The 16,472-nt window shown below is 44.0% G+C and overlaps 1 protein-coding gene and 1 long non-coding RNA gene across 3 annotated transcripts in view; one reads left to right on the top strand and one right to left on the bottom strand.

Moving 5' to 3' along the window:
- The window catches only part of LOC140074726 (uncharacterized), a 128,018-nt gene that overhangs the window by 47,495 nt on the left and 64,051 nt on the right, over positions 1–16,472 (bottom strand). The gene's annotated exons all lie outside the window — the stretch shown is intronic.
- The window catches only part of AXIN1 (axin 1), a 97,702-nt gene continuing 89,455 nt past the window's right edge, over positions 8,226–16,472 (top strand). The window contains exon 1 of the mRNA XM_072119835.1: positions 8,226–8,365. The gene's annotated coding sequence lies outside the window, so the exon portion shown is untranslated. The remainder of the gene's footprint in view (positions 8,366–16,472) is intronic.

Below are 16,472 nucleotides of genomic sequence, written 5' to 3'. Positions count from 1 at the left end.
CCCACAAGCAGCTTCATGACCAAGAAGGACTAATGTAAGAAAAGGGCCATAGATAGGTGACAAAAATTGGATCTCATGAATCTGAAGGCAAAAGAGTCACAAGAAATTCTCAATGGAATTCAGGGCTTGGAGAGTGAAGATGTTATCAGAAGATACAACTTTGTTATATTTGATCAAATGTGGATTTTTGCTCATGGAAACAAATACGACCCAAAAATAGGCTATGACCCATTTTTTGGAGCATAAAATAATATAAGACCCTGCATTATTTTCGGAGAAATACAAGTGGTATTCTCATACTCAGTACGGACACTGTCCTCTTGAGAAGGGCGACCAGATTTCCACCAAAACGGCAGCTCAGGGGCCCCTGCAATCGGTGACCATGATCGCCACAAAAACTTGACGTGACCTTGTACCACACGTTACATTTTCTAGTCTAGCTGTTTTCTACAGACATATACGCTACTGTAGTCTTCTGTGTGACCTCAGATACATCCAACACTCACAGGTAAACAGCTGGGAAGCTGGAAGATACAAAGAGAACATTTGGCCTCTTTGTTTGTTAACAAATTCATTTATTTATTCCCCCAGGAGAATAAATGTAATCAATTTACATCCGATTATAACTCCTGAACCTCACTGATCCTCCGCCACTTCCCGGGTCTCAACTTCCAGTTTATTCCCGATACAGGAAATGAGACATCTCGGCCAATCACTGGCCAGTAACGACTCGGCCCAAGCCAATGATTGGCCAAGCAGATTTTTTGGCGTCTTCAGAAAACGAATGTGGGCAGAAGAAGAAACGTTGCAATGTCGATAACAGGGCATTGGACCTGAGATAATTGTCATTTTCTAATATTTAACACCCCATTCTTAACCACAAAAAAACAAAGACATTTTACTGACGAGATAATCAATAAATCAATAAGACATCAGTAAAGAAGGGTTAATCCATATATTTTGAAAACTATCCAAAATACTCTCCTCCCCTTCTTGTTTATGTTGCTGACATTTTATGTAATTGCCCTTTAAATTTATTGCAAAATGTAAAAGAAAACTGAAAGACCAACATGTAATTATTTAGTTTATCCACGGAGGCGCTATAGGTAAAATGAATATCTCCCAGCATACAACAGGAGCTCCCTGCAGGATAACAGCATGATCATAATAATAAATAATAATAATAATAATAAATAATAAATAATAATAAATAGTAATAATAATAAATAATAATTAATGATAAATAAAAATATAATAATAATAAATAATTATAATTAAAAAATAAAAATAATTATAATAATAAATAATAATAAATAAATAATAATTGATAATAAAAAATAATAATAAAAAATAATAACAATAAATAACAATAAATAATAATAATAAATAATAATAATAAATAATAATAAGCTTCTTGCTCAATACCCGATTGTATTTCCTTTAAGGAGCAAAATTGATATATTCATTCACAAAAAAATGGCTTTGTTTAACAGTTTCCATGGCAATTATAAATTGTGGTGCTTGATGGGAAGGGGGGTTGTTGCCATAGTTACAATCGGATTCTACGGACCGTCATCTGGTGCTAGCCACAGCCAATCCGGATGTAGCACCAATTCTGCAATATGTAGAAGTAGCGTTTCTCATCTTCAGCCTCATCATAATACCCAGTATGGGGGAAAAAAAAAAAGGAGATAGGTCTGTAGAGTAACGCGAAAAAACTGCTCCGGACAACTGACAATGGCTGCGCCCAAACATGGCGGACTGCGAAAATCCAAGCCGGAGACGGACGCAGCAGGAGCAGGTGAGAGAAAGAAATAATCCTGACCTCGCGTTATCGCCATTTATTTCCTTTTTATCTCGGAAATTTTTTTTTTTCTCCCCCGTATGGGCTTTCTTCTTCGTCTTCTTCGGGAACGCCATCGCCCTTTTCCGAAACAAAGGCATCATAATAAATGACAGCGTAGATTTCGCAAAGGGACGTTCCACTCAGATCAGACATAAAAAAAAAAAATTTTCTTTGTAGGCCTTTCAGATCGAATTTTACAAAACCGCCTGGGTAAAGCTTTCCAGCTGGGCTCTTATATAGTTTGATATTTTCTTCCATTCTTCCCGACGCGCCCCCCCCTCCTCCCCTTTCCTCTCTTCTTCTTCTTCTCTTTCCTTTCGGGTTCTTGAGTACTGTGACAATACAGAAAATCGATGTGTATTTAAAAGACATGAAGGGAACCATTGGACTCATCACCATCGCACTTCAAATCTCATTATTCGGAACATCTGAAGGAAGATATTTTCCAAAGGGGCCTCTATGATATTTAAATTGAAATTCTGATTCAGATCAAAGACGGGAGCGGAGAAATGGTGGCTGTTTGTTTCTTTCTTTTCCCATTTTTTTTTTTTCCTCTACTCTTTAGGGAGTAAAAAAATCGAATGGCAGAAACACTGAGATGGCAAACCCTGCAGGATGCTGCGCGAACTCCTCTGTTGTGCTCCATATTATCCGGGAGTTCCTGCTGCGTGACCCATTTTTTCCTCCGAAAATGTCGTGTGAGAAGAAAAGACCCGTTTTGAACGGTGAAAAAGATGATTCGGGAACTAAATATTTTTCTTTTTGTCCCTTTTTTGAACTTTTTTTTTCTTTCATCAGTAAGATTTGGGCAAAAGGAGCGTCGCGGCTTCTTTTTTGGAAGATGAATAGCTCAAAAGACGACTTTGGAGCATCTTATACCCAAAGCTTTAGATCCTTCAGTTCTTTGAAATTTCGGGAGCCTTTTTGATTCTTCGACATCAGTTCCAATTTTTTTTTCGGATTGTTTTATTTTCCGTGTTATAGGTTTGTGAGGGTAAAAAAATATATAAAGCAAAATAAAAACAAACCCAAATCCCGCTCCTGTAGAATTTTAATAGGCTCATCTTCGGCGATTGTCACATCCTTCAGTAAACCCATAGTCACAAATCTTTTAATCCACTGTGGATAATCCAGTCTACTTCTGTTCAACCTCGTACATTCAACATCAACAAAGACGCTTCGGCGGGACACCGGCATACATAATGAATTTATAACCTTGGGTTTTATGGGTGACCAGAAAGAGACATTTCAAGGTGGACTTTGATGGGCGGCAATGCTACAGGCTAATGTTCTCCTCTTCCAATGGGTCCTGACGAGGGAAAGGAAGACGGTGTCTGGTGGGTTTTTGAGCCGAAATCAAGACAAGTTCAAACTCAAATACTTTATCAAGGCCTTAAAAAATCAGTTTAAGATGAGAACTAAAGTGAGTCCAAGAAGAAGGTGTCATAATGAAGACATCACATGTAATTTTGTATTCCACCATGCTTTTGTACGAACGTAGAGATTATTGGTGAGATCTAGGCCCCCAAACTGGAGAAGACAGCAAAGCCAAAAAGGTTTTATTGCTTTTGGTTTTGAAAAAAGATTTTTTACAAAACCATCTTAGTCGAATTTCACGACCAGTCAACGATGACTTATTGGATTGTCCATGTGTTAGTCGAGGATCTTTCACCACCTGTAATTTTTTGCACTCTTTCATAGGTGTTGGTCATCTAATTTAGACATAGGGGATTTGTTTCAGCACCCATTATGCTAATTTGGTTCCCTACTGTCAAGTGGGCTGTTCTGAACTGGTGCAAAAGACTTATATGGCAAATGGGAGGCCCCTTCTGGGGAAGCACGCTGGCTCATTGATTAGCACTGCAGCTTTGCAGCGCTGGGGTCCTGTGTTCCCATCCAGGTCAACATCTGCAAAGAGTTTGTATGTTCTCTCCATGTTTGCGTGGGTTTCCCCTGGGTCCTCCGGTTTCCTCCCACACTCCAAAAACATACTGGTTGATCAGGGGGACAGGGATCGATTTGGCAAGTTCTGTGCAGCGCTGCGGAATCTGTAGGCACTATATAGATAATAATAATAATTATTATTTATTTATATAGCGCACACAGATTACACAGCGCTGCACAGAACTTGCCAAATCAGTCCCTGTCCCTAATGGGGCTCACAATCTAATCAACCTACCAGTATGTTTTGGAGTGTGGGAGGAAACCGGAGGACCCGGAGGAAACCCACGCAAACACGGAGAGAACATACAAACTCTTCGCAGATGTTGACCCTGGGACTTGAACCCACGTCCCGAGTGCTGCAAGGCTGTAATGCTAACCACTGAGCCACCGTGCTGCAAGGCTGCAATGCTAAACACTAAGCCACCGTGCTGCAAGGCTGCAATGCTAACCACTGAGCCACCGTGCCGCCCAATAAATAATGAATTATCATTATTATTATCATCTAGTTCATTCCAACTGTGCTAAAATCAGTGAAGGTCCTCATTATAGGACTAATGATGGACATATTGTACATTCAAAGAGTTCTGTCCTCCACAATATATTCACCTCAAGGGTCTTAGGCTGAAACAAGGGGTGACCTAGGCAATCATCACAGAATAAGGTGGAGCGCTCCTAGTTCACATACAAGATACAAAATGTGGGATAGTTGGGGGGTCAATAAGATGACATGACTGTTATTTAGAGATTTTTTAGTTCTTAGTGATTTGGGTTGGTTGCAGGCGTTCATAAATTCGTCTACCACCCTATGGTTCATGAATACAAAATAATACAAAAATACTGTCTGAATGTTGGAAAATAACTTGTATGACAAGTGAGGCGCCGGCACAGGGTGAAGGGCCCCATTTAGCAAGTCATCTTGTGTGTAGCAAGTGATGATAATTAACATTGACTGCAGAGCGAGGTGCCAGAGCCATAATAGGACCCAAGCGGCAACAATGTGCTGCCACCTCCAGGTAATCGGCCATCATTAGCATGTCATGAATTGTGCATTTTTTTTTCCTACCAACCCGGGGAAAAAAAAAATAATCCAGATGATGTTCCCTTATTAATATTCATAGGGCAATTCCGGGGAGGATTTTTTACAGGAATTGTTGTGTTTAATGTTCCAGGTTTCACGGGTTACAAACATTGTCTTGTTTCATCAATACAGGAAGGGGGCGCCCTACAAATAACTCCGGGAGCCATGTTTGTTTCCTTATTATTGATAGGATCCGTCTACCAGCTTCCATGCCCCTCATGCTCCCCACGTACTGCCAATTCCAAAAAAGCTCAAAAATAGGTAAATATTTCTAGGCCAAGTTCATATCTGCTTCGTAGATTCCATCAGATTCATGGAATAACAGCGAGACAAGTCCTGAGGACCCTGTTATAGTCAATAAGGTCTTTTTGCCTCTTTCGGGTTTACATTTTTCCAATTTCCCTGTTCCTATAATGGAGTAGAACGACAGAAGCCCCCAAAGCAGATGTGAGTATAGTCTTATATTTACTGCTCAACTATAAACCTTAGCAATAGTCCCTACACAGGTTATTGTACCATGAAATATTTCCATACAATAGGTGTCATAGTAAAAATACCGCCATCTAGCAATACTCCTGTACACTGTGCAAACGGTGGTCACATGACCATTAAATATCACACATAGAACACATTATACTGCCTTATCGTTCCAACAGAATACTGCCATAATACCACACATAGAACACATGATATTGCCTTATTGTTCCAACAGAATACTGCCATAATACCACACATAGAACACATGATACTGCCATAATACCACACATAGAACACATGATACTGCCATTACACTACACATAGAACACATGATACTGCCATTACACTACACATAAAACACATTATACTGCCATAACACTACACATAGAACACATGATACTGCCATAACACTATACATATAACGGATGATACTGCCTTATTGTTCCAACATAATACTGCCGTAACACTACACATAGAACACAATATTGTCTTATTGTTCCAAAATAATACCGCCATAACACTAAACATAGAATACATGATACTGCCTTATTGTTCCAACATAATATTGCCATAACACTACACATAAAACACATTATACTGCCTTATCGTTCAAACATAATACTGCCATAACACTACACATAGAACACATGATACTACCTTATTGTTCAAACATAATACCGCCATAACAGTACACATAGAACAGATGATATAGTCGTATTGTTCCAATATAATACTGCCATAACACTAAACATAGAGCACATGATACTGCCTTATTGTTCAAACATAAAACCGCCATAACACTACACATAGAACACATAATGCTGCCTTATCGTTCCAACATAATACTGCCATAACACTACACATAGAACACATAATATAGCATTACCGTTTCAAAATAATACCGCCATAACGCTACCTGACAATACTGCCTTATAGTGTTCACATACAGGCACTAAATAAACTTGCCATAAAGTACCCAAATAATACCGATATAAAGTCACATAATGCCATTGCCTCATAGTGCCAATAAAGCAATAACATACCCTCACAATAAAACCTTGCCATATAGTGCACAAATAATACTGTTATAAAGGTATGTAACAACATTGTCTTATTGTGCCAATAACATACTAACATATAAACAACCAATAACCTTGCCCTATTGTTCCCGAATAATACTCATAAATGTAGTTAATGAAATTTCAACATAATACTTCCATACAGTGACCTCATAAAGAATACAGCTATAAAGTCATCGCTCACCAAATAATATTGCTGTGTACCTGTACTTGTACTACACTGCCATTGTATGGTGTACAAATAATACTGCCATATGGAGACTGAATAAATTGCTAAAAATTGTGCTGGTGTCATAGATTTAGGGAATGTTGAAGCATTACACCGGGTAATGTTTGGAATTTAAATTGATATTTTTCTTCTTTTTTTATTTAGTTTTCTACTACTTTTACATCATTGCTGTCACATGCTAAACAACCGCTACAACTGTGGAGAAGAACGGGGAAAAGGCGGAAGTTAAAAGACAAAAGAAAAGAATTCAAACAGAAATATTTTTGGATTGGGGAGGTGTTAGCTTGAGGAAGAACGGAGAATGGCAATAAGACTGCCGAAGAAGGAAAGAAAAGGTCAGTAAGACTGCCGAAGAAGGAAAGAGAACGTCGGTAAGACTGCCGAAGAAGGAAAGAGAACAGCAGTAAGACTGCCGAAGGAGAGAGAACGTCAGTAAGACTGCCAAAGGAGAGAGAACGTTAGTAAGACTGCCGAAGAAGGAAAGAGAACAGCAATAAGACTGCCGAAGAAGGAAAGAGAACAGCAGTAAGACTGCCGAAGGAGAGAGAACGTCAGTAAGACTGCCAAAGGAGAGAGAACGTTAGTAAGACTGCCGAAGAAGGAAAGAGAACAGCAATAAGACTGCTGAAGAAGGAAAGAGAACGTCAGTAAGACTGCCAAAGGAGAGAGAACGTCAGTAAGACTGCCGAAGAAGGAAAGAGAACATCGGCAAGACTGCCGAAGGAGAGAGAACATCAGTAAGACTGCCGAAGGAGAGAGAACATCAGTAAGACTGCCGAAGGAGAGAGAACATCAGTAAGACTGCCGAAGAAGGACAGAGAATGTAAGTAAGACTACTGAAGAAGTACAGAGAATGTCATTAATATTGCCGAAAAAGGACAGAGAATATCAGTAAGAGGGCCAAAGAAAGATAGATAGCATCAGTAAGACTGCCGGGCAAGGATGGAGAGTGATAGTAAGACTGCCAAGCAAGGACGGTGAGCATCAGTAAAATTGCTACAGAAGAACGTCAATAAGACTGCCAAAGAAAACTAACGGAAAGCATCAGACTGCTGATAAAAAAACAAAAAGAAAGAATTCAAAATTTTAGGATCAAGGAGGTGTTGGCTTGAGGAATGGACAGAGAGCGTCAGTAAGACTGCCGGAGAAAAACAAAGAGCATCTGTAAGACTGTTGAAGGACAGAAAATGTCAGTAAGACTGCTGAAGAAGGACAGAGAGTGTCAGTAAGACTGCCGAAGAAGGAGGGAGAGTGTCAGTAAGACTGCCGAAGAAGGACGGAGAATGTCAGTAAGACTGACGAAGAAGGACGGAGAGTGTCAGTAAGACTGCTGAAGGACGGAGAGTGTCAGTAAGACTGACGAAGAAGGACGGAGAGCATCAGTAAGACTGCCGAAGAAGGACGGAGAGCATCAGTAAGACTGCCGAAGAAGGACGGAGAGCATCAGTAAGACTGCCGAAGAAGGACGGAGAGCATCAGTAAGACTGCCGAAGAAGGACGGAGAGTGTCAATAAGACTGCCGAAGAAGGACGGAGAGTGTCAGTAAAACTGCCGAAGAAGGACGGAGAGTGTCAGTAAGAATGCCGAAGAAGGACAGAGAGCATCAGTAAGACTGCTGAAGACGGACGGAGAGCATCAGTAAGACTGCTGATTTATGTGACACTTGGAAGTGGAAGTGACAAGCGATGGAGCAGGGAAACACTCGTCTGCAGGTAAAACGTTTTTTCTAGTATTTATGGTAACTGTAGAAATTGTAGCTGAACTGGGATGATGTAGGTAAACATGAATTATATCGCTTTTACAATTTATTGCACTCACCTTTTTTATAAACATAACAATCTCAACAAAAATTTCCCCAAAAATTCTTATCTCAGGGAGAATACAAGACTTGACTATAATAGTAATGCACAGGGTTCAGCTCCTTTTTCCTGGACCTTTGTCTTCTTCTCTCTCCGGCCTGGACCACCATGATGACTTATCCAGACTGTTGCAGAGTTTAAATCGGAAACAGATAAAACTAGAAACCCTTCTGGATTCATCTGGATCCTATATCAATGCAGAAATAAATACAAACTCTAGAATTTCATAGAATGTTGGAGGTAGCCAAAGATTGGCACCGACTACACAATCTCAGAGCTCCAAGCCATGGGAAGAGATCACAGTGTCAGGACCAGGTGTAGGGATACATTGTACCAGATCTCATCTGAGGGAGACAACAACCACAGAAAGTGCATTGTCCGTGTATAATGCCCTGTGCTGCAATTCACTAAGACCGTGCCCCCGATATCCTGCATGGGTCACTTCCCCGCTCAGGTCCCAGGAGTTCACCTTATTCTTCCTGGTGCATGTAAGTGCATAGTCCGTGTATAATGTGCTGTGCTGCAATTCACTAAGACCGTGCCCCCGATATCCTGCATGGGTCACTTCCCCGCTCAGGTCCCTGGAGTTCACCTTCTTCTTCCTGGTGCATGTAAGTGCATAGTCCGTGTATAATGTGCTGTGCTGCAATTCACTAAGACCGTGCCCCCGATATCCTGCATGGGTCACTTCCCCGCTCAGGTCCCTGGAGTTCACCTTCTTCTTCCTGGTGCATGTAAGTGCATTGTCCTTGTATAATGCGCTGTGCGGGGAGTCACTAAGATCGTGCGCCCGATATCCTGCATGTGTCACTTCCCCGCTCAGGTCCCAGGAGTTCACCTTCTTCTTCCTGGTGCATGTAAGTGCATTGTCCATGTATAATGCGCTGTGCGGGTAGTCACTAAGATCGTGCGCCCGATATCCTGCATGTGTCGCTTCCCCGCTCAGGTCCCCGGAGTTCACCTTCTTCTTCCTGGTGCATGTAAGTGCATTGTCCGTGTATAATGCGCTGTGCGGGGAGTCACTAATATCCTGCGCCTGATATCCTGCATGTGTCCCTTCCCCGCTCAGGTCCCCGGAGTTCACCTGCTTCTTTCTGGTGCATGTAAGTGCATTGTACATGTATAATGCGCTGTGCGGGGAGTAACTAATATCCTGCGCCTGATATCCTGCATGTGTCACTTCCCCGCTCAGGTCCCAGGAGTTCACCTTCTTCTTCCTGGTGCATGTAAGTGCATTGTCAATGTATAATGCGCTGTGCGGGTAGTCACTAATATCCTGCGCCTGATATCCTGCATGTGTCCCTTCCCCGCTCAGGTCCCCGGAGTTCACCTTCCTCTTCCCGGTGCATGTAAGTGCATTGTCTGGTATAATGTGCTGTGCGGGGAGTCACTAATATCCTGCGCCTGATATCCTGCATGTGTCCCTTCCCCGCTCAGGTCCCCGGAGTTCACCTTCTTCTTCCTGGTGCATGTAAGTGCATTGTCCTTGTATAATAAGATCGTGTGCCCGATATCCCCGGAGTGTGTCGCTTCCCCGCTCAGGTCCCCGGAGTTCACCTGCTTCTTCCTGGTGCATGTAAGTGCATTGTCTGGTATAATGCGCTGTGTGGGGAGTCACTAAGATCATGCGCCCGATATCCTGAATGTGTCACTTCCCGCTCAGGTCCCCGGAGTTCACCTTCCTCTTCCTGGTGCATGTAAGTGCTTGATCTTGCGACACAAAGTTACACCCCGCACTCAGTCAGAATCAGTTGGATCGTCCGACGGCACAACCCCCCTCCCCGATTTCTGTCGCATGAAAGCAGCGCAGCTGCGCCAAAATGCGATCACGCTCAACATAATCCCATGTTTAGTACCTGTCACAGCCGTGCAATCCCCGAAAACGTTAGAAAGTCCGACAAAAGTGCATCCGCGAAACCCTTAGTAAATAAGCCCCATTGATAACTGGGAGTTACCAATTGGAAGTATCTCTCTAAACACAGATCTGGCAATGACACCCACTTCTGACTACTGCAATAAGAACAGTTGACAATTTTTTACTAAACATTCAAGAGGAATTACAGAGAAACTGCCCAATGTAGAGCTAAAAGTCAGAAAGTTTTGGGAGGATTTCACAAAATTTTGTATTTTTAGGTTACCTTTAAAAAATATATACACAGCGGGTACGGAAAGTATTCAGACCCCTTTAAATTTTTCACTCTTTGTTTCATCGTAGCCAATTGATAAGATCAAAAAGTTATTTTTATTGCTAATTAATGTGCACTCTGCCCACATCTTGACAACCCCCCCCAGAAATGTATATACGGTATGTTAGCTAATTTAAACTGAAGTATCACACGGTCCTAAGTATTCAGCCCCTTTGCTGTGACACTCGTACTTAACTTACATGCTGTCCATTTCCTTTGGATCCTCCTTGAAATGGTTCTACTTCATTGGAGTCCAGATGTGTTTAATTAAACTGATTGGAATTAATTAGGAAAGGCAGAAACCTGTCTATATAAGGCCTCACAGCTCATAGTGCAGGTCAGAAGACACGAGAATCATCAGGTCTAAAGAACTGCCCAATGAGCTCAGAGGCAGAATTGTGGCAAGGCACACGGTTGCAAAAGAATTTCTGCAGCACTCAAGGTTCCTAAGAGCACAGTGGCTTCCATAATTCTTAAATGGAAGAAGTTTTGGATGACCACAGCTCTTTCTTGACCTGGCTTGACTAAGCAATTGTAAGAGGGAAGCCTTGAGAGCGGTAAGGAAGGCCACATACAGTGTGCAAAACACATGAAGAATCCCAGACTATAAGACATAAGATTCTCTGGTGACCACAGTGACAAATGGTGGAGGGGGGCAGCATCAGGCTATGGGGGAGGGACCGGACTACTGGTTGTAATGGAAGGAAAGATGAATGCGGCCAAGTACAGAGATATCCTGGATGAGAACCTTCCGACCGATTTGGCAAGCTTTGTGCTGCGCTGCGTATACTGTGTGCGCTATAAAAATTAAGGAATTATTATTATTATTATTACTACTATAACAAGACAATGACCCTAAGCACAAGCTAAAATACCACAGCAGAGGCTTCCGAACATCTCTGTGACCATTCCTGACCGGCCCAGCCAGAGCCCCGACCTAAACCTAAAGGAACATCTCTGGAGAGACTGGAAAATGGCCTTCACCAACATTCACCATCCAACTGGAGCGAACTGGAGAGTATCTGCAAGGAGGAGGCTGAGGATCCCCAAATCCAGGGGTGAGAATCTTATAGCATCTTCCCAATGAGACTCCTGGCTGCACCAGCTCCAAAGCTTCTACTCATAACTGTAAAAAGGGGCTGAATACTTATCACCGGGGTCTGATACTTATCACCAGGGGCTGAATACTCATCACCGGGGGCTGAAACTTATCACCGGGGTCTGATACTTATCACCGGGGGCTGAATACTTATCACCGGGGGCTGAATACTTATCACCGGGGGCTGAACACTTATCACCGGGGGCTGAACACTTATCACCGGGGGCTGAACACTTATCACCGGGGGCTGAATACTCATCACCGGGGGCTGAATACTCATCACCGGGGGCTGAATACTCATCACCGGGGGCTGAATACTTATCACCGGGGGCTGAATACTTATCACCGGGGGCTGAATACTCATCACCGGGGGCTGAATACTTATCACCGGGGGCTGAATACTCATCACCGGGGGCTGAATACTCATCACCGGGGGCTGAATACTCATCACCGGGAGCTGAATACTTATCACCGGGAGCTGAATTCTCATCACCGGGGGCTGAATACTTATCACCGGGGGCTGAATACTCATCACCGGGGGCTGAATACTTATCACCGGGGGCTGAATACTTATCACCGGGGGCTGAATACTTATCACCGGGGGCTGAATACTTATCACCGGGGGCTGAATACTTATCACCGGGGGCTGAATACTTATCACCGGGGGCCGAATACTTATCACCGGGGGCTGAATACTCATCACCGGGGGCTGAATACTTATCACCGGGGGCTGAATACTTATCACCGGGGGCTGAATACTTATCACCAGGGGCTGAATACTTATCACCGGGGGCTGAATACTTATCACCGGGGGCTGAATACTTATCACCGGGTGCTGAATACTTATCACCAGGAGCTGAATACTCATCACCAGGAGCTGAATACTCATCACCGGGGGCTGAATACTTATCACCGGGGGCTGATACTTATCACCGGGGGCTGAATACTTATCACCGGGGGCTGAATACTTATCACCAGGGGGCTGAATACTTATCACCAGGGGCTGAATACTTATCACCGGGGGCTGAATACTTATCACCAGGGGCTGAATACTTATCACCGGGGGCTGAATACTTATCACCAGGGGGCTGAATACTTATCACCGGGGGCTGAATACTTATCACCAGGGGGCTGAATACTTATCACCGGGGGCTGAATACTTATCACCGGGGGCTGAATACTTATCACCAGGGGCTGAATACTTATCACCGGGAGCTGAATACTTATCACCGGGGGCTGAATACTCATCACCGGGGGCTGAATACTTATCACCGGGGGCTGAATACTTATCACCAGGGGGCTGAATACTTATCACCAGGGGGCTGAATACTTATCACTGGTGGTGATGTCACGCGCGCTTGGTGCGCCGAAGCTGCTTCAGCTATAAAGATTAAAAATTGTTTAAACCGCTATGACACTAAGTAAGCTCCGGCACCAGCTCACCCTGACACCTACCAATTCAAGTGGTAGGTTTCCTTTAAATTTTTCTTGTTTAATAAATTTGCAAAAATATCGACATTAATGAGCAAAAAAAGATACTTTGCCTCCAATGAAACAAAGAGTGAAACTTTCTGTACTCACTGTATATATATACACTGTACCTATAAATAGGGTGGGAGTCCCACTGAAGCAGGATACATGTGTATATATCATACTTAGCCCAGAGCTAGAATAAGTTACATTTATCCCAATTTGCTCAGCCTCCTCGTAGACTCCTGCGGCGCTGCGCAGGACGAGTGTCACACAGGTCACGTTATAAAGGACTCGGAAATACTCAACTACTTGGAGGCTACGAGAGCATTATCAGAGCCGCCGCGCACAGATGGAAGCCATTGCTGAAGGGCTGCAGGGCTCTTGTTAAGTCTGAGCAGTCAAAGAAGTGAATAATGATTGAGGTGTGAGAACATATTCACCTTCATGTATCTGCGATTCATGTGCGCCGGGTAATTGTAGCAGGAGATGAAGCCGCCTGCCCTCAGCCTGGTTACATTATACATCCAGCTCCCCATTCCTTCTATACATTATATATATATACACACAATACATTACCATGATGATAAAATATGAAATCTTACACATTCTTACTCACTATTCTGCTGCTGGTGCAGTCACTGTGTGCATACATGACATTACTTATCCTGTACTGATCCGGAGTTACATCCTGTAAATCTTTTATTTTATATATAAAAATGAAAAACATTACAACAATAAACATAAATCAAGCCATAACTTCTGGCAAAACAAAACAATAAAAATAACAAAACAATAATACAAACTAAAAGAGTCTTACGAAAATCTCCTGGCCCAGCCACACACACACCACACAATCAGCATTATAAAACAAAACCTTCACCCAATCCCACCACCTAATATTTTTTTTTTTTTTTTTTTTAATATAAATTTTTTTTTCTTTTTTTTTTTTTCCATAAATAACTAAAGAATACACAGCAAAAAAAAACAAACAGGAAATAAAAACATTAAATATAACTAACTAAATCCCACTCCCGTCACCCTCCCACCCAGACACTGGTCTAACGTCCAAAGTTCGCGCTATATAGTCCAGACCAGTGCCCAGGATCATAAAGTCCAAGTCCCGTCCACCCCCCTCCCAACCTAACACCCTAACACCAACACCCCAAAAACCAACCAAGCTATATACACATTAACTATAACTACATAAATACACACTGTACACAAAATACAAACACATTAAACATATCAACATATAACAAACCAACCACATAAAGCCCAGGATCGGCGCCTGCAAGCCCTACATCACTATAACCTCAGATACAAAACAAAAATCTACAGTGTCAGCTTCAGCCCAACACCAGGAGCGGAGATGACAGACTAAGGGACACTAAAGGAGAACCCCCTCCAAAGGAGAGAGGCCCTCCCCGTGCCCAGCCTCTCATACTCCAGAGAGCGCACCTTCACCAGGTCACCCAGAATGTTCCTAACCACCTCATCCACCGGGAGGATTTTACGCTGCGTCGATACTAAACACCGTGCGTTCCACGTGTGGTACCTGACCACTAGACTGACTAAGAATAAAGTGCAGCGGTCCCGGTCACCCAGGCCTCTGAATGCTCCATAGGCCCACTCCGCATAGGAGAGACCGGCCAACCCGGGCCAATGGATGGAAGCGCCCACCCGGTTGTACACCTCTGTGTTAAAGGGGCACTGAAGCAGGAAGTGGTCCATGCTCTCCAGCAGGCCACCGCACTCCTCCCGGGGACAACCCCTTTCCTCAGAGCTCCTACACTTCAGATTGTCCCTCACACACAGCTTTCCATGGAAGCAGCGCCAAGTCAAGTCCCAAAACTTCAAGGGGATCCTGATGGAATTCAAAAGACCTAAACCCACCCCAAGATCCCGACTTGGGCAATCCCTGAGGGCCAGAGGCTTCTGGAAATGGGTCAACAGAACCCTTTTGTCAAGGACTTTCCTCGACATGGTCCTGATCTCCCACATTCCCAGACCCCACCGGCGAATCACCTTCAGAACCGGGGTAGCGTAAGCCGGAAGATGCCCATGTGGTGTACGGAGATCCTTCACTCACCCTCCTGTCTCCCATTCCTGGAAGAAAGGCCGAAACCATCCCCTGCAGGAGTATACCCACGGAGGAGCCCTCTCTTTCCAGAGGTTTGCGATATTGATCTTAAGAAAGGTATTCACTAGGAACACCACAGGGTTGACCATACACAACCCTCCTTGTCTCCTCGTGCGGTAAGTAACCTCCCTCTTGATTAGGTTCAGCCTATTCCCCCATAACAGCTGGAAGAACAGACTGTAGACCCGAGTCCAGAGGGGTTCTGGCAACATGCACACACTGCCCAGATATATCAGCAATGGGAGCAGGTAAGTTTTAATCAAGTTCACCCTTTCCCTGAGGGTCAAAGACCAACCCTTCCACTGGTCCACCTTCTGGGCGGCGATCTTAAGCCTGCCGTCCCAGTTTTGCATGGGGTAATCCCCCTGGCCAAATTCGATGCCGAGAACTTTGGCAGAGTCTTGGGGCCCTGGAAGAGTGTCCGGGAGATCAAACCCTGGATCCCCCTCTCCCAGCCAGAGACTCTCACACTTATCCCGGTTGATCTTGGACCCAGAAGCCTCTGAGTAGCGGTCAACCTCTGATATCACCCATTGCGCCTCCCCTCTCGAGGACACAAAAACGGTGACATCATCAGCATACGCTACCACCCTTAGAGTGGCTTCCGGTGCCGCCTGGTCCATCCCGACTCCCACCAACGGCCCACGATCAACCCTCCTAAGGAATGGGTCAATCGCGAACACGTATAGAAGTGGGCTCAGAGGACAACCCTGGCGAACACCAGACCCAACCTCAAAAGAGCGGCCAATCCAACCGTTCACAAGCGGGAAACTCTCTGCCCCTGCGTACAAAACCTTTAGCCAATTGACAAACTCCCCCGGCAGGCCATACCTCAGAAGGACAGACCAGAGGTACTCGTGGTCAACCCGATCAAACGCTTTTGCCTGATCCAAGGACAGCAAGTACCCCTTCCAGTTACCAGCCCTGCCCTGCTCCACTGCCTCTCGGACACAAAGCACAGCACTAAATGTACTGTGGCCTGGAACAGAGCAGTGCTGGGTCCCCGAAAGGAGCTGGGGCGCAAACTGCACCAGCCGATTAAACAGCACCTTTGCCAAAACC

Source organism: Engystomops pustulosus, chromosome 8 (genome assembly GCF_040894005.1).
Source record: "Engystomops pustulosus chromosome 8, aEngPut4.maternal, whole genome shotgun sequence".
NCBI classification, from domain to species: domain Eukaryota; kingdom Metazoa; phylum Chordata; class Amphibia; order Anura; family Leptodactylidae; genus Engystomops; species Engystomops pustulosus.
Note: the sequence above shows the minus strand (reverse complement) of the source record. Positions and strands in the feature narration are given on the sequence as shown.